The sequence below is a fragment of the Mustelus asterias genome, chromosome 12 (assembly GCF_964213995.1).
Source record: "Mustelus asterias chromosome 12, sMusAst1.hap1.1, whole genome shotgun sequence".
In the NCBI taxonomy this organism is placed as follows: domain Eukaryota; kingdom Metazoa; phylum Chordata; class Chondrichthyes; order Carcharhiniformes; family Triakidae; genus Mustelus; species Mustelus asterias.
In genome coordinates, this window is record NC_135812.1 from 36,618,786 (window position 1) to 36,637,278 (window position 18,493).

The following is an 18,493-nucleotide window of genomic DNA, read 5'->3' on the forward strand; positions in this document are numbered from 1 at the left end:
CCACCTGTCTCCTGGACAGGCTCAGTGGTTTATTGCTGACATTCCACCCTGGGCCACTAACAGTTACATGAACCAGGCCTGGCAGCTGTTTCCCCAATCAAGGGAGCTTGTTAACATGGCTCCTTACACTGCTTGGACTCTGCAGTGCTCTCTACGATGGCCACCCATTGCATGAAAGCCATGCAGATACTTCTCCACCATCTGTTTGAACTTCAACCATTCCTGGGAGTCATTGCACTAGTTGTTCAGGTAGGTGCACGCATGTCCAAGCTTCAAGGGTGCCCAATGAGGACTTCCTCACAGCCTTTCATATGCCCCCTGTGCCCACCGTGGCAAGGATGTGGCAATGGTCAGCAACCCATTGAGGTGATGCATGCCACCAAGAATGGTGTTAGGTTGCCAGCTTCCAGACTCAGGGGGACATGGGCTGCTGGGAGGGAGTGAGGGGTCTGGGATGGATAACCTTATGGACTGTCTCTCTTTCTCTCTCTCTCCACTTACCCCCCCAACCACTACCTCCTCCCTCTGCCCCACTCCCCTCAGAGCAGCAACGAATTTCGCATTGGAACCAATAGACCTGAAAGTGAGTCTTATGGCTGCTGTGGTGTAGGAGGGAGATGTCTGCCATCTGCAAGGCCAGTCCAGGCTAGAGCACGCAGCAGGAGGACGGGGGCTGTTGGTGCAGGGGTGGTGCTGGGGGGGGGGGCGGGGCGGCGGGGACCTGAAGACGGCAAAGATGGAGATCTGGGGTGTACAGATGAGTATGCCCGGTGCTGTCAGGTGCTGTGCTGCCACAGACTGTGTCTCAGTAAGGACAGTAAGAGTTTTAACAACACCAGGTTAAAGTCCAACAGGTTTATTTGGTAGCAAATACCATAAGCTTTCGGAGCGCTGCTCCTTCGTCAGATGGAGTGGAAATGTGCCAGCATCTCCACATCATGACTCTCAGTAAGGAGACAGGTCCTCGTGGACCTGCCACCTTGTGGGGCAGGAAGACACCCACTCCCATTGGCAGTGAAGATCACAACGGCCCTCAACTTTTATGCCACTGGATCCTTCCCCTACCACACCTTGTCCACACCCCCTGCCATCGGTCCCATTGACATCACACCAGGGTGATGGGCCTGGGTTGGCCATGTTATTGAGTTCCTGATCCAGGCAGGAAGGTGGTCATAGAATCATAGAATCCGTACAGTGCAGAAGGAAGCATTTGGCCCATCGAGTCTGCACCAACCACAATCCCTAACCCCATAACCCCATGCATTTACCCTAGCTAGTCCCCCTGACATCAAGGAGAATTTAGCATGGCCAATCCACCTAACCCGCACATCCTTGGACTGATGATGATTCGCTATGTGCTATGTTGTGATACTTCCCAAGTGCAACACAATTCTGACTCCTAACTCTTCCCTCACTGTGTGCTGGTGCCCGGGACCATGTCTAAGTGAGGGCCGTGGGTACCACCATGCGGCCCAATGCCTTGGGGGTGGGGTGGACGTCGCTGGGTGGGCCGATCCTACGGTCTGGTGGGTGTGGAGGATGCCATCACAGGCTGTCAAGATGGGCCTACAGGGCCCCCACTGCCTTGGGGGCTGGTGGAGGCTGGAGTAGAGGAGCTCATGCCAGTGAGAACCCCGTCATTGGTGGGGGCGGGTGACCTTGCGGCCCTAACGGCATTTCAGATGAGTGCTTGAAGTATCACGGCTTTTCAGCACTCTGGTACAGATGCTGGGAACTGGGGGTCACAGAGTCGGTGGGCTGAACGACACTCTGCTGCCCCATGTATATGGTCTGGGAACAGTCATCCCTGTGGGAGACAGATCACAGACAGAGGAGTCACAGCTGTGGACGACAGTAATGTTTAATAGTGATTATTTACAGTGCTAACTACCCTAACCCTGACTACAGTGACTATCTTCATCCATGCCCACTTAGTGATGATACTTAATAATCTTAAGTGGCCTACCATTGCGTTGAAGTGAGCCCCACATGTTGCACATCAGAGGTGGAAGCAGTCAGCTATGTTTCGTCCCCCATTGCCTTTGATTCCCTTGGTGGGCGTCTTATGGGGGGCTGGGACCTGGAGGGCCCTGGCCGACTTTCAGGTGTCATGGATTTACTTGTGGCACCCTGTTCTGCCCGCTGCCTGAGAGATGCACCAGTGTCAGGAAGGGCTGGCGATGGCCGGGGTCTCCTACATGGAATGTCCTGGCATGGAATCTAGCAGCTCCTCCTCACTCCAATTGCCTTTGGGTCCCTGGAATACTCCATGGGACAGAAGGGCAGCTGGAGTGAGCTTTAGAAGCCTCTGCATCACCTGGCTCTGCAGTAGTGGAGGCTCAACTGCATCTGCCCCATGATGTGTGAGCCCTCGGTAATTGCCTTCTGTGTCTGGGCCAAGCTCTGGATCCCCTAAGCAAATGCTCTCTGAGACTAGGCTAAGCTCCAAAGCCCGCAGCCATGACCCTTTGTGTTTCAAGCATGCTCCCAGGACCCTCAGTCATGGTTCTCAGTGAGTCGGCCATGCCTTGGACCCTGCCACCCATGGCGACCATTCCCTGCCCCAAGCTTTCCATTGCAGTGCTGACTGGGATGCCACCTCCTGCACCTGAAGGCTGTGGGACTCCTCCAAACAGTCTTGCAGAGCTGTGACCGACAGCCAGGTTGGCCTGTTCCACGTATATGAGGAGCCACAAAACCTCAATTCATGACCTTTCTCAAGTAAGTTGCAATCTGCCCATATACTGCTGGAATGTTATTGACAGCCCCTCCTGCAATCCCTGGCTCTGCTTCTGCATCTCCAGAAGCTTCGGGAGAACTGATCCCAGCGGCCCGACAGCTGACTGGCAGCTAACTATTTCCTCGATTCTGGCAGACCTCAAGCTACTCGAGCCCTTGGACGTTTCAGCCTCCAACTGATGTACATCTACGACTGTGAAAGTGACCCAGAAGCTTTACTGCTAACATGCCCCACCGCGGTGACTGTTTCTGTGCTGGTGGATGCTGTGTATGATGCCTGTGTTGTTTGGAAGGTGCTTTCCTTGGAGTTGCTGAATGTTTCTTCGGAACTGCCTTCCAAGTTGTGGACAATGGTCTCAGCGAGGGTTGCATAGGACAATGACTCCTAATGGCCCAACCTCATCGGGGTCATTTCCTGCAACAGAAAATGCATGGTTCATTGCAAGAATATGGGCAGATCGCAACTTACTTGAGAAAGGTCATGAATGGAGGTTTTATGGCTCCTCATGTATGTGGCGCAGGCCAACCTGGCTGTCACAGCTCTGTCCTTGGCCTCTCCCGACTGGACCAACAAAAAAAGAACCATGACTCTGGTGCATAATTTAGAAAATGATTCCTAAGAAGAATCTGAAGTTTACAGATTAAACAATTTGAAAGTGAGCAAGTCAACTGCAGTTGTAATTGTGTTAATGGTGAACGATGGTCTACGAAGAGTGGAAATGGATACAGGAGCCTCTGCCACCATCATAGGAGAACAGACATATTGGTATTTGCGAGGTGAAATTGAAAAGCACAATGACCGGGCTGGCCACACACACACTGGAGAAGCCTTGAAGATGCTCAGTACCAGTAGCCTACCAACATTAATCAGCCTAGTTTCCTATCATCATATTCAAGGGCCATGGGCCAAGTCCCACGGGCTGAGATTGGCTCCATCGGATCCGATTAAATTGGTTAGAGATCTTCCCATTAACTAAGGCAATTTTCATGAAACATTAAGGAAATACCAAGGTGTATTTCAGAACAAAAAGGGTATAAAGACAAATCTTGAGTCAACACCTAAGTTCTACAGAGTCCAGGGCCCTATGCAAAAAGGCCAAGCTCAAATGGCTGGAGGACTTAGGAATAATTAAGCCTGTACAGTTTTCTGAATGGGCTGCCCATCATCTCTGTTGTTAAGCCAGGCTGGACTGTCAGGATATGTGGAGACAATAAGCTAACTATCAACCAAGTAGCAAAACTGGATTGGTACCCTATACTGAAAATCAAAGAGCTATATGCCCAGTTATCTGGAGGGTTAGCTTATACAAAACTCGACATGAGTCATTCTTATCAGCAGAAAGAGTTAGATGTGGCATCGTGGGAATTCATAACAGTCGACACCCACAAAATATACCCAGTGGCCGTTCAGAGTATCTTCGGCGTGCACCACATTCCAATGTACTATGGAAATCTTGATCTTAAGAACAGTAAATTTGAAGGAAGTGTTGGAAAGATTTTTTAAAAAGCAGGGGTAAGGCTCGAGAGAAAAATGTACGTTCCAAGCCCACAAAGCAACATTTCGGATTTGAGTCAACACTCAAGAACACTCAAGGATCCTTTGGAGTAGAATATTAAGGCGATCCAGGGAGCACCGGTCCCCAGAACCATATTAGAACTAAAATAATTTTTGGGGATGTTGAATTGTTATTGATGATTTATCCCCAACCTGTCCACTTTGCTGGCACCTTTTAACCTTTTACATGCACTTCTCAGGAAGTATCAAAAATGGTATTGAAGTGAATGTCCAAAGGAAGCATTTGAGTGGGTTAAAATGGTGTTGCAATGTTCATTTTGACCCTGCAAAAGATATAGTGCTGACCTGTGACACTTCGCTCTACAGAATAGGAGCAGTATTGTCCCACAGACTTGAGGAAGGCGTATAGAGACCTATCGTTTTTGCCTCAAAAACATGAACAGACACTGAGAGGGCCTAATCTCAGATTGAAAAAAAGGTTTGGCTGTTATTTATGGGGTGAAAAAATGTCATCGGTACATTTATGGATGTCACTTTATGATAATTATCAACCATAAGCTGCTTTTAGATTTGTTCGAAGAGAACAAAACCATTCACCCTGTTTTTTCAGTGAGGGCATCACTGTTGGTGGCATACAACTATACTTTACAACATCAGTTAAGCACCCACATTGCCAATGCAGATATTTTAAGCTGCCTTCCTTTGCCACAAAGTATTCCACGGCCATCAATGCCCAAGGAAATTGTAGTCACTCTTAATTTTCTGGACACGTTACCTGTTTCAGCTCGACAAATCAAGTTATGGACCCAAAGGGACCCCAGTCAAACTGGTTCACATCAGTTATGAGGATGGAGTACTGTTATGGGGAGCTGGTGTAGTCATTCCTGTTCCTGTTTGGACAATACTATTACAAGAATTGCATTGTGCACATCCTGGTATGACAAAAATAAAAATGTTAGCTGGGCGTTATATATGGTGACTCAGGATTGATAAAGACATCGAAGACCTTGTTAGGCACTGTGACCAGTGTCAAATACAGCAAATCTTACTGCCCTCAGCTCTTTGGCATCCAAGGGAATGACCAGGTTGGCCGTGGGTGCAATTCCATTTTGATTTTGCCGGCCCTTTCGTGGGCTGGATGTTTCGCCTCATTATTCACTCTAAATGAATGGACATTCATGAGATGAAGACCATGACCTCCTTAGCCACAATTGATAAACCATGACAGACATTCACCACACATGGTTGCCTGAAATGCTGGTCTCTGACAATGAGACTCACGAGCAAGGAATTTCAACCAATGGGATTCAGCATGTTAGGACAGCCGCCTACCATCCGGCCTCAAGTGGGTTAGCTGAAAAAGCCATCTTGACACTTGAATCTGCTATAGAAGACAATCCTCTGTGCCTTTACAACTTCGACTGGCCTGTTTTCTACTAATGTGCAGAACAACTCTTCATGCCTCCACTAGAGTTACCCCTGCTGAATTGCTCATGGGAAGATGTCTTCAGACAAGACTTGATTTAATATTTCCAAATTTGGCAGGGAAGGTGGAGGCAAAAACAGAATGCACAGAAGAGAGTGGATGGCACGGTGGCACAGTGATTAGCACTGCTGCCCACAATGCCAGGAACTGGGGTTCGATTCCCGACTTGGGTCACTGTCTGTGTGGTGTCTGCACGTTCTCCCTTGACTGCATGGGTTTCCTCTGGGTGCTCCTGTTTCCTCCCACAGTCCAAAACACGTGCTGGTTAGGTGTATTGGCCGTGCTAAATTATCCCTCAGTGTACCCAAACAGGCACCGAGTGTGGCAACTAGGGGATTTTCACAGTAACTTCATTGCGGCGTTAATATAAACCTACTTGTGACACTAAAAAATAAACTTTAAAGCTTTAGACATCATGACTCCACTAAGGTTGAGGGGGTATTTTAGGCTGGATGATTTTGTGCACTGGGTTTCGAATGATGTATGCATATTTAAATGCTACTTTAAAGACGCTAATTGGCTTTGTGCCTTTCTGCGCATGAAGTAGGTTGCACCATTGGAGAAGGGCCGGAAACATAGCAAACTATTTGGTGTCTAGTGCCAATCAGATTTTTAGCATCGCATGCTAGTTTCCCAGCTCGCCATGCTGTTTGCTGGGTACGGCGAGATGGTAAAATCACACACATGATCTTGGTTGTTGGAAAGTATCTTCTTGCTGCTGGTTCCTTTTCCACACTGTCTCCCCCTTTTTGAGAGTGGGAAAGTCATGAGCCCTGTGTAGTTGGCCTACTCTATCACTTTCTCCCCTATGTCTGGCATGATTGTGGTCTTCTACTATGGCATTTGGTGTCAAGGTGTGGGGAAAGAAAGGAAGTTGGGTTCTTCGTCTGCAGCCCAGCAAAAGGTCATTTGGGGCAATATCTTTCTGCAACAGAGTAAAGTGATAACTGAGTAGGGCTAGCAAACTTAGAAATCTTCATTTTTCTGAATAGAACTTTAATGATACATGCCCCTTTCTTAGCCTCTTCATTGGACAGCAAGCACTCTGGCAAACTTGTGATGTGGACAAATCCATATGATGTTACAAAAGATTGGAAACACTCATTGATGAATGGTGGATCATTGTCAGAGATGACAACGTCCAGAATTTCATGTGTGGAAAACACTTTCTTCAGAGAGGTTATAACGGCTGCAGAAGTGAGGCCATGGAGTTTTTCCACCACCATCTAATGGGAATCATAATTAACAAAGATGAGAAATACTTTCCCTTTGAATGTGAATGAATTCATACCAAGACATTCCCAAGGCCTAGATGGGAAAGAGGAGGGCAGAAGTGGCCCTTTCTGTACCTGTCAGTGAATGGCACAGTTACACAGTAGGAGACATGGCTGTGATCTCCTGGCCACGTTGCGTTCGGCACAGAATGTGTTATAGTGGAGTGGGGCTGGAGAATCGCCAGTGCGAAACTTGTCAGTATTTTCACACACACCGCTCTTGGGTGTGACCTGGCTGCTGTTCAGTAAGAGTGAATCATTGGTTTTCTCGCCCAGAAATGACAGTTAGTCGTTTTTTGGGAAGATTCCATCCCATGACTTTGATTGAACTTGGAATACCAACCTGGTCACCATGCGGACTATTGTGTCCTGGCCCAACACTTGGTAATAACAACAAAAACAGAAAATGCTGGAAAATCTCAGCAGGTCTGACAACATTTGTGGAGAGAGAATAGAGCCACCATTTCAAGTCTGGATGACCCTTCGTCAGAGCTGAAGACAAGGAAAATCAGACAAGATTTATACTGTGAGGGTAAGGGGAGGGAAGGGGATGTGGGGGGGTTCTGTAATGGATAGGAATGGCAAAGACAAAAAGACAAAGAGAATGTAAATGGTGATGATAAAGGTAGGAATGGTGCTAAGAGCGTCCATTAAGAGATTGGAATGTGTAAATGGCAGAACAAAGGTGCAGAGTGTAGGAATGTTGCAGTTGGTCCGAGTGAGGTGTGGGTTGGAGGGAAACAAGATGGAAAGTGAGATCTTAGAAGTGGAAAAATAGAAATAAGAATATCAAGTAATAAAAATAGATTAATAAGATAAAAAGAAGAAATGAAATAAAATAAATGGAGCTGGAGTAGAGAGTTCATTATCTGAAGTTGTTGAACTCGTTGTTTAGTCTGGAAGGCTGTAAAGTGCCTAATCGGAAGACGAGGTGCTGTTCTTCCAGTTTATGTTGGGCTTCACTGGAACATTGTAAAAGGCCAATGGCGAACATGCGGATAGGAGAGCAGGGTGGTCTGTTGAAATGGCAAGCAACAAGAAGGTCTGCGCCCTGCTTGTGGATGGATCGAAGATGTTCTGTAAAGCGGTCACCCAGATTGCATTTTGTCTCTCCGATGTAGGGTAGACTGCATTGAGAGCTGCAAATGCAATAGACCAGATTAAAGGAGATGCACGTGAAACACTGCTTTACCTAAAAAGAGTGTTTGGGCCCTGGGACGGTGAGCAAGGAGGAGGAGAAAGGGCAGCTGTTGCACCTTCTATGAATGCATGGGAAGGTAATAAAAGATGTGGCTATGGGTATCTGCATGGGTCCAGTTACACCTGTCTCAGGGAGTTGCCCATTGTAAATTACAACCCCAGATAGAGTATAATCAACCATTCATTTCAGAAACAAATCCAATAGGCTTGTTTTTGTTTGCTCAGTGGGATGGTGAATGGGATGTAGATATTGCCGGCCTAGTCAGAAGGCTGACAGCTCTGAAGCTTCATCTGCCCCACCGATACATGTAAGTGCTGTTAAGGCAGATCATGAATCGAGAGGGCACTTCCATTTTAAGGTGACAGCTGAGTCTAAATTCAAAATCCAGAGAGGCCGGGCAGGTCGATCCCTCTGAGTGGCACATTTGGATTGTGGAGGAAGCCTGCAGCCCCTTCTCTGCATCAGCAAGCCTCCAGTTCCACTGCCCCCTGGTAGTCATATAACCGGCCCCCCCATGCAGCAGAGGGACCACTCTGCCACCAAAAAATATCAACAGGAAAATTGCCTTCAATTGGGTCATTATTATTTAAATTGGCTGCATATCAGAGCTGATATATGATCTGCATGAGTCTGTGACAATGCATTTTCAGAAGATTGAGTTCCTCAGAGGAGTAGTGGCCGGCACCAACTTCTGCTGCTGCAATACCCTGCTGGAGATAAAAAAAATGAGTGAGTACTGTCAAAGAAAGAATGTTATAATTATCATTATGTAGATAACAGTATTTCACGCACTGTTGATATCAAGTGACTGAGTGTCACTGGTATTTTATTATTTCACCAGGCAGTTGGGAGCTCCCATCTTGTACTTGTGAGCTGGCAAATCTGTGGATGATGTGGAGATGCCGGCGTTGGACTGGGGTAAACACAGTAAGAGTTTTAACAACACCAGGTTAAAGTCCAACAGGTTTATTTGGTAGCAAATACCATTAGCTTTCGGAGCGCTGCTCCTTCGTCAGATGGAGCTATTACTAGTATTCTGTAACTTGATTTTGTGTCTCTGTGCCCTGTTTGAGAGCAGATTTCGACTCCATCTGACGAAGGAGCAGCGCTCCGAAAGCTAATGGTATTTGCTACCAAATAAACCTGTTGGACTTTAACCTGGTGTTGTCAAAACTCTTACTAAATCTGTGGATGTCAACCTCCGGTCCTCTCCCTGTCCTTTGTATTAATTTCTGTCTTACACTAAGGGAAAAAATAAGCGTATATAATAGTATGTGCTCACCCAATGAATGGAGTGCATTTGCTAAGGGTGACTATGAAGGAGAAAAAAATTGAATAGGAATACTCACTGCTCTGTATTAGATGTCAAACCTGGAAGTAAAATGCTAATGAACTTAGTTAAAAACCCACCGACAGACACTGAACTAATTTACAGGTTTCCCATGCAACGTTGGATCTTCACCCCCCCACTCCACACCCCCCCCCCCCCCCCCCCCCCCGCTGACCCATTCTGTTCCAAATAAATATCAGGGCCAGTGACCCCCCCCCCTGCTGACCCATTCTGTTCCAAATAAATATCAGGGTCAGTGAGATTGATTTCTGGTCTGTATCCTTTATGCAGTGGAACTGAATATTGGGTATGGAGTCTTAATACATTGGAGCTGAATGGAAACCAGGAAAAATTCAGAAAATCTATATTGCTGCTGATTTGAAAGTGTGTATTGAAGCACATGAGGTGAGGGATATGTACAGTAATTTCAATCCATTGGGGGCAGTTGGTTAGCAGCAGTTATTATAGACACCATTCTTTCTAATGAATTATTAAAACTTGCTTTATCTTAATTGAAATAAAAAGTTATGATAAGATCATGATTTCAAAGGTTTACATTATGGACAGCTTCTGAGGTGACGCCTTAACCTTGGAGATGGAAACAATGATTGGTGAAATTGAAGAATAATAATATATTTGAATTTTATTGAAATAAACAGAGTTTCTCCTAGTTATATAAAACACAATCTTGGAATTCAACAGTGTTCAATAGTCCTTTGCATTCTTTGTTGCTCAGGCAGCCCATGTGACTGCAATCATCTAGTATCAGTGTGCAAGATGTTCTTTTACATATTGGACATTTGGTTTCAATTGAACTCAATCCTTTCCAGCCACAGAATGGGTCTCCTTGGAAAGATTTGACTGTGCATGTACAGCATTAAAATGTAAATCATTCCAAAGATATACCAGATAACTTGAACTATGCAACAGTCTTTACAACTTCACTTTCACAAAACATTCCAGCAAAATTTCATGAAGATCCAACTAGGAGCAGTTTTGGATATTGAATTGTGAAGACTCGATTAAACAAGATCATGGAGCTTTAGTGTACGTGATGAAATCGTTCTAATATATTACTTAGGCCTAATCGAATATACCTGATGTAATGTGTCTATTCTAATATGTCTGATGTAATATACCTGAAGTAATGGATAGAATTTTAACAGTAAAGAGCATGAGGGTTTTAGATTTGGGAGCATTGTTAAAATCGATAAAAATGTAAGCACATCCAGAAGCCCATTTCTGGGCTTAGCTTGGCATATTTCAAGGCATATGCAGAGGCAGGAGCAGCAGAGAGATCAAGTCACAGAAGGCACTATCCTTGTACCTATGTTTATAGACAAAGATTCAGTTTCCAAAGGCTCACATTGTCACGTTATGTTGATCTATCAATTTTCAGCAAGTGTGCAACCTCAAGAAAAGTACAAGCAAATGTCAACCTTCTGGAAGAAGACCTGCTCCCTGCTGGACCAAGTGGTTACCTGTGACTGTGAAAGTAACCACAGCCCTCAATATTTTTTGCCTCTGATTCTTTCCAGGGCACTACCAAATACATAGTGGTACTCCAAATCCATTACAAGTATACGTATTAGGGTTAGAAATTATATCAGTTTCACTGTGCTGACACTAGTCAGAATGTGCAGGTATTCAGGTATGTCTCTGGCTGGCTTCACCCAGGTGCAACGTGTCATTGAATGCACACAGGTGGCTGATAAACCCAGCTTAACAAAATGTGTTTATAAACAGCGAGGGATCTTACCCTATCAATCTTCAGCAGATGCACAACCGCAAGAAAAGGTATGTATCAGATTCCCAGGGAACTGCCATGCAACTTGTATCCTGTGGTAGTCTATGCAGGCTGACTTAAGGGGTGGCTGCTAGGAAACAAAGGGTATCCTCTTCAAATTTGGCTATTGACACCTGTGAGGAACTCCATCATTGTATTTCAAGAGCGATACAATGATGGTCATGTAATATTGAATAAACCATCAGTATAGCCAAACTTCATTTTAGGTGCTTGGACAGATCAGGAGGCAGCTAAAATATTTGGAATTACTTAATGTGCTGTGCTCTGGACAACATTTCAGCAGCAGCGAGGCTTAGAACTGCAGGAGGAGCAAGGTGGTGACTGCACATCATCTACAGATGTATCCAATAAAGAGGACAATGAGGAGGCAGAGGATGGAGATGGAAGCCCCAACACAGCACTAGCTGCTCTATTGTTGTTCAGGATGTCAGGGATTCTCCTAAAACTGTAAGATTCAGTTAGCCACTACCATTGGACCAATATAATCATCACATTCAATGGTCACTCTGACTACTCCCAACCTCTGCACTCCCATCTCCACAGTTCCACAACCAATCATCTGTTGTATATCCCTGAATTGTTGCCTGTAAATTCATGTCTTTCCATTCATCAACAAGCAATTGAATAGGCAATGTGCCACCCAGAAACCAAGGATGGGCCACCGAGGGAAGTCATGACAAATTTTATGTGATTCTACTGACAATGGAAACCTGAGAATCTAGAATTTTCATTAACATCCATGTGCTTACCCTCGTTGAACTACAAGGCTTTACTCTTGCTTTCCTGCCATTCCTATTTGTTACAACTCCTATGGCTTCTAATAGATAAGGGCAGACTGCTCAGATCCTTGCTCTGACTGTTGAGATGTTTTTGGCTGATGTCCTCTGGAGAATGGAGTTTATGAGAGCCCTATTTTACCAATCTGTACAAGGGTTAATTTGGCCACTGAGATGGGAGGCAGCATGTTGTTTACTTGCTGAGAGAGTTGGGTGATGGGAGTGCAACAGGCAAGATCTTTGAATGGAATTGTCATTTTCATCTCCCCTCCACTATTATCACTCTTCTAGGCCAGCTGCATTTCAATCCTAAAAGGTCATAGACCCAGATGACCATATGCTGTGACAAGTAGTGATTTAACCTGAGGATCACCATACCTCACTTGAGGGGCAAGGTTGAGAAGGCAGTCCTTCATGAGTAACCTCAGCCAGTGTGGGAATTGAACCTATGCTGTTAGCATTGCTCTGTATCACTAACCAGCTGTCCAGTCAACTGAGCTAAATTGACTCCCAAGCTTATAGCAAGCCAGCAATTGAACCTGGAATCTTCTGATCCGTAGTCAGATGTGATACCCAATGGCCCTCAAAGGGGAGAGCAACCTTACCTTTATTTCAGTCCTATCTCAGTGCTGGACAGCAGCTATGGAGATCAATTGGATGCTTGGTTAAATCTAAGGTATGCATCATCCTATTTAAATTGCCAGACATGTTGCACGGTCTGTGCAGCCATCGCCAATAACTGTATGAATTCATTTGATTGCCATGATTCAAGTTCCATGGAGTTAGCCAATATCCATGGAAGAAGACATCTTCTTCTTGTAAATTCTCCAGCCCATTCATACTTAAATTGGACTCTTCCATTGTGTCCTCAATTGTGGCTAGTGCGTGTGGATGACATGCCAGTACTTTGCCCAGTTTCTCTTGCCCCTCAATAGGTTACAATAGCTGTATAAAACTTGGAGAGGCTGCACCTTCAATGTGGGCTCTCCCAAGCTGTACTTGCTACCAATTGTCTGCTTGCGCTCAACTTGTGAAGTGTGAGTCACCAGGTGAAATCCCAACTAACTGTCCAACAGTACCGATTGAACTATGGTTCAATTCTATGGTTCTATGTGGGACTGGGCAAAAAATAGTTCGGCACAGACAAGAAGGGCCAAAAGGCATGTTTCTGAGCTGTAATTTTCTATGGTTCTAACTGCAAGTATCTGCACCGGTGCATGGTAAGTATTTGTCATTGACTGTGATTGCTGCTATACTCATGAAGGCCCTTGGGGCAAAAGAATATGTGAATTAGTACTGGAAAAATGAGTGGATTGCAAAGTAATTTTATAAAGACAAGCCATGATTCACTTGCTACTGAAATCAAGTCAACAAGGGCGGCACGGTTGCACAGTGTTTAGCACTGCTGTCGCACAGTGCCAGGGATTTGGGTTCAATTCTGGCTCCGGGTCACTGTCTGTGTGCAGTTTGCACATTCTCCCCGTGTCTGTGTGGGTTTCCTCTGGGTACTCTGGTTCTTCCCATAGTCCAAACTTGTGCAGGTTAGGGGACTTGACAATGACAAATTGCCCCTTAGTGTCAGTGGGATTAGTAGGGTGAATATAAATGCAATCTGGTCAACTCGAAACTGACACAAACACAGCAAGCACACAAGCAGCCCACCACATGCATAGGGCAAAAGATGCGCTCTGTTCACCTGCTTCAAGCAAAGATGGAAAAGTTTCAATGAATGAGATTTTATGTTTTATTATTTAAGAGTTTATGTTAACTGTTAATTTCTGTGGTTGTATCTTTAGAGAAGCTGTGTTCTACAAACAAGTGTTTAAAGATCAATGTTTAATATTTTGGAGGGTCTGTCAAGTCTTTCACTGCCCTATCAGTTCACTCTGAAGACCATACAGCTGCAAATTAGGGTCTTGAAGTTCTCAATTGGAATCCTTCTACTTCTATTTTTGGAGGCTTTTAAAGTGAGACATGGAGAAGACAAATGTTTCCTATAGGCAGATATCAACTCAACAGAGTTTATAGCCCAAAAGATCTTAATTAGGAGTATTTTTAACAATTTGCCCTTTGAGAAACTCACCAGCTACAGGTTTTACACTCTGATTTAACTTTCCATTAGCTTTAGTGTAAAGTGAAGGTAGGAGTACAGGTTAATGGTGAGCCTAATTCTTAGAAGATCATGAAAGGAAGAGACAGAGTGTATGAATGCCATATTACACCAGGAAATTGTACAAGAATAGGGAAAATTAATAATAGGTCAAATTTAAAGACTTTAGCTGCAATCTTACCTTCATGCCCTGCTGTCCAAAGGGTGGGGTGAGCCGGTAAAATCACAAGAGAGCCAAGAAATTGGGTTTGCGCCCAATTTCTTGCTCTCACAATCTTACTGGCACTGGATAGCTGGCGCATTCAGCTTTGCACCTGAAAAGTGCATGAAGCTGACTATATTATTTAAGTGAATTCAAATTCTTATTGGAATGTAATTAGCGAGCCCAGGACGGAATCGTCAGGGCTCACTTCCCTCTGTGGCCTTGCCGGGGAAGGTTCTCTCTGGTGAGGATCACGTATGGTCTTCCATCAACGGGGACCAGACATGATTGCCTTGCCAGTAGAACCATTGAGGCCACCCAGGGAGATCAGGGCCAGGGAGGTGCCCCTTGGGCAGTGCCAGCCTGGCACACTGGCACTGCGAGCCTGGCACACTGGTAGTGCTTACTGGGCACTGGGCAGTGCCATGCTGGTGGGGACTGAGGGGGCGAGGTCAAATGAGGGGGCAGGGCCAGACTGCATTCTGCACAGTGATCAGTGGGAGGGAGGGGCCTGGTGGTTTCGGCTGCGATCAATCAAGGTGGAAGGGGTGATCGTTTCAGGCTGGGGGCTTGCGATTGGCTGTGGGATCCCATGGTAGCGGTCTTAAAGGAAATGGCTGCAGAGATAGTGGAGCCATTGGTTATAATATTCCAAAATTCCCTGGATTCTGGAAAGGTTCCTGTGGAAAAGGCTAATATAAAAGAAAGTAAGAAACTACAGACCAGTTAGTTTAATGTCTGTCATTTGGAAATTGTTGGAATCCATTATTAAGGAAGTAGTAATGGGACATTTGGAAAGTTAAAACACAATCCATCAGAGTCAGCATGGTTTTATGAAGCAATAATCATGTTTTACTAATTTGCTAGAGTTCTTCGAGGGTGTTTTGCCCCAGGGCCTTCACAAGTACAGCAAAGTGGATAGTGGGGCTCCTGTAGATGCAGTGTATCTGGACTGCCAGAAGATATTTGATAAAATGCTTAATTCACAAAGTAAGAATCCACTGGGTTGGGGGTAATATATTAGCTTGGATACAGGATTGGCTAACCAAAAGAAAGCAAAGATCAGGGATAAATGGGTCTTTTTCTGGTTGGCAGACTGTAACTAGTGGTGTGCCACAATATTCAGTTCTTAGGTCCTAACTATTTACAATTTATATTAATGACTTGAATGAAGGGATACAATGTAGTAAATGTTCTATAGCCAAATTTTCAGTTGGCATTAAAATAGGTGGGAAAGTGTTGCATATTTAAAAAGATTGCAGGTTGCTTTGAGAGCTGATCACATGATTTGATGGTGATGTCGTTAGAATGTTGCCACAGGTTGCTGTTTCACTTTCAGTTCATACTCTGTGCAGTGCAGAGAGTATCTCTTTTAATAAAACTTGTGTGTTAGTTTGAATCTACATGTGTAAATGACATTTTTCCTATTTGTTAAAACCTACAATCTCTAACATAATTATGACATTACAAAAGGAAAATTGATGGCAAGTCAATTTAAACAAAAAAAATTGTTTCATTGAGAACATCGAGAAAAGATCCTAAGTAGAAGGAAAATATTGTGGGTCCACACACTTCGAATATTAGAAGGTTAGGGAGAATCAATAACAGGATTAAAGATTGAAGAACCAATGTAGGAAGACAAGAAAGAAAAAAGCTTTGCGTGTGTTTTAAAAATGTTTTTTTTCCATTCAGAGAAGGGTGAGATTCGAGACAGTATCTAACATATTTGAAAAGAGGGATACCTTGCTGTACAGCTGGGGTCATTTGAAAAAAAATACACCAAGTCAACGATCTTTGGGGTAAAAAGGGGAGTATTTGGAAGAGCATAAAAACAAATATACTGAGCTGTCTGAAGTCTCTAGTGCCTGCAAGAGGATGGCGAGTCAATTAGGATCCATGGGGCCATTCAATGAAGAAAATGAATATTGGAGTTCCTATGAAGAGAGATTTCAGTATTTTGTACAAATGATAAAATTGAAAATGAGTTGCTCTTACCAGTTTTTCTCCATACAATAGGAGGTAAAACCTTCCCCAGAACATGGTTCATCCAGCAAAGCCAAGAATCAAAACTTATGATGATTTGACAAAGATCTTGAAGACCATCACTCTCCAAAGTCACTGATCATCGAGGAATGGTTCATGTTTCACTGAAGGGATCAAGCAGAAGGCAAAAGCATTGCTCAGTTTGTGGCAATTTTAAAAAGGCTGGCACAACATTGAGTTTGGCAAGTTGTTAGAAGGTACTCTTTGAGATTATCTAGTTTGTAGTCTCTTAAAATAGGCTATCCAAACAAGATTGCTTATTGAACATGCTTTGACGATGAAGACAGCAGTAGAAATTGCAGTGTCGATGGAACTGGCTGCTAAATGTCTTCACAATTTGGTGCAGGAATGAAGATCCACAAATTGGAAATTGTCCTTAAGAAGTCAAAACAACAATAAGCATGCCACAGATGTGCCAAATTGGGTCATTCAGCGACTGACTGCTTCCGCAAATATAGTCAATTCAAGAATTGTGGCAAAATGGGTCACATTGCAAAAGCTTATTGGACAGGACCAGCTTCCCCTGGGAAGAATATTCAGAAGAAGAACTTGGGTACCTTCAAGAAGAAGAACAAGTTGCATTCTACAAAAATAATTTACAACATGGAAGAAAAGAATTATGACAGTGAAGAAGAGAATGTCCAGAAAAATGATGAAGAGTTCCAGCTGAACCTCTTGTGCATACAGGGTGAATCACATGGATTTTGAGTGATTCTGAAGTTAAGTGACAAACTATTATGATGGACACTGGTGCTGCTGTATCCTTAATTCCTGAGACTGCATACTAACAAAAGCTGAAGTATTTTCATTTAAAACTAGCTAATGTAATTTTAAGGATGTATTTAGAGATTGTGGCATTAAAAGGTTACATCATGATCAATGTAGAGTTGAGTGGGCAAACAATGGAGTTACCTCTCCATGTGGGCCACGGTAATTTTCCAACTCTATCTGGGAGATCTTGGTTGGAGAAGATAACGCTTAACTGGAATGCTGTCAACAGATTGGTTGATGCCAATCAGACCTACAGCACCTCCTGGATAAATGCATGAGTGCATTAAGAGATACTTGGCTCAATGAAGGGAGTGCAAGTGAAACTCAAAATAAAGCATTATAGTCAATCAAAAAACTCAAAGCAAGAATGGGGTCATATGCAATTCATCCCAAATTCAAAGAAGAATTAGTACAACTTTTTAACACTGGTGTGTAGGAGCCATTTAAAATAGCACCTGTCATGAAACCAGATGGTTCTGTTCATATCTGTGGTGATTTTAAAACAACCATAAATCCAGTTTTGTGCGCTGATCGATATCCGCTTCCTTTAGTTGAAAATTATGTTTTCTGGGTTATCAAGTGAGCATAAATTCTGTAAGATTGATCTTTCACAAACATATTCACAAATGCCTATACCTGCTGAATTGCAACCATTGCTTATTATTGTTACCCGTAAATCATTTTCATCATAAAATATTCCCTTTCATAAAAACATCCACACATGCCCAAAAAACATCTGCACCAACCCCAATCCAAAGATCGTTGGATCAGATTTTAAGTGATCTCTCTTGTGTACAGTGTTACCTTGGTGATATTTTAATTACAGGGTCCAGTGAACAAGAGCATTTGAATAACTTAGAAGCAACATTGGAATGTCTTCAAGCACACAGTCTGCATATCAAGAAAGAAAAGTACAACATTTTCCAGCTGTCAGTTCAGTATTTGGGTCATGTTATTGAGAGTAAAGACCTACATAAAGCACCTAAAAGGATGGGTGCTATTTTAGAAGTACAAATGTGATGCAGTTGTTAAGACCCAGGCCAGAGAAACCAAGGTATTTTGTGAAGTTAGTCTAGTCTCTGAGTTTTACATTTGATTTTGGCATTGGTGAGCATAAGGTGTTTACTCTAGGTATGATTCAAGTGACTCGCAAGGAAGTTTTCATTAAACAAAGTTTATTTAAGAACAGTTAAAATATAACAAAAAGAAATAGCGTAACTTTTACCAATTATAAGACT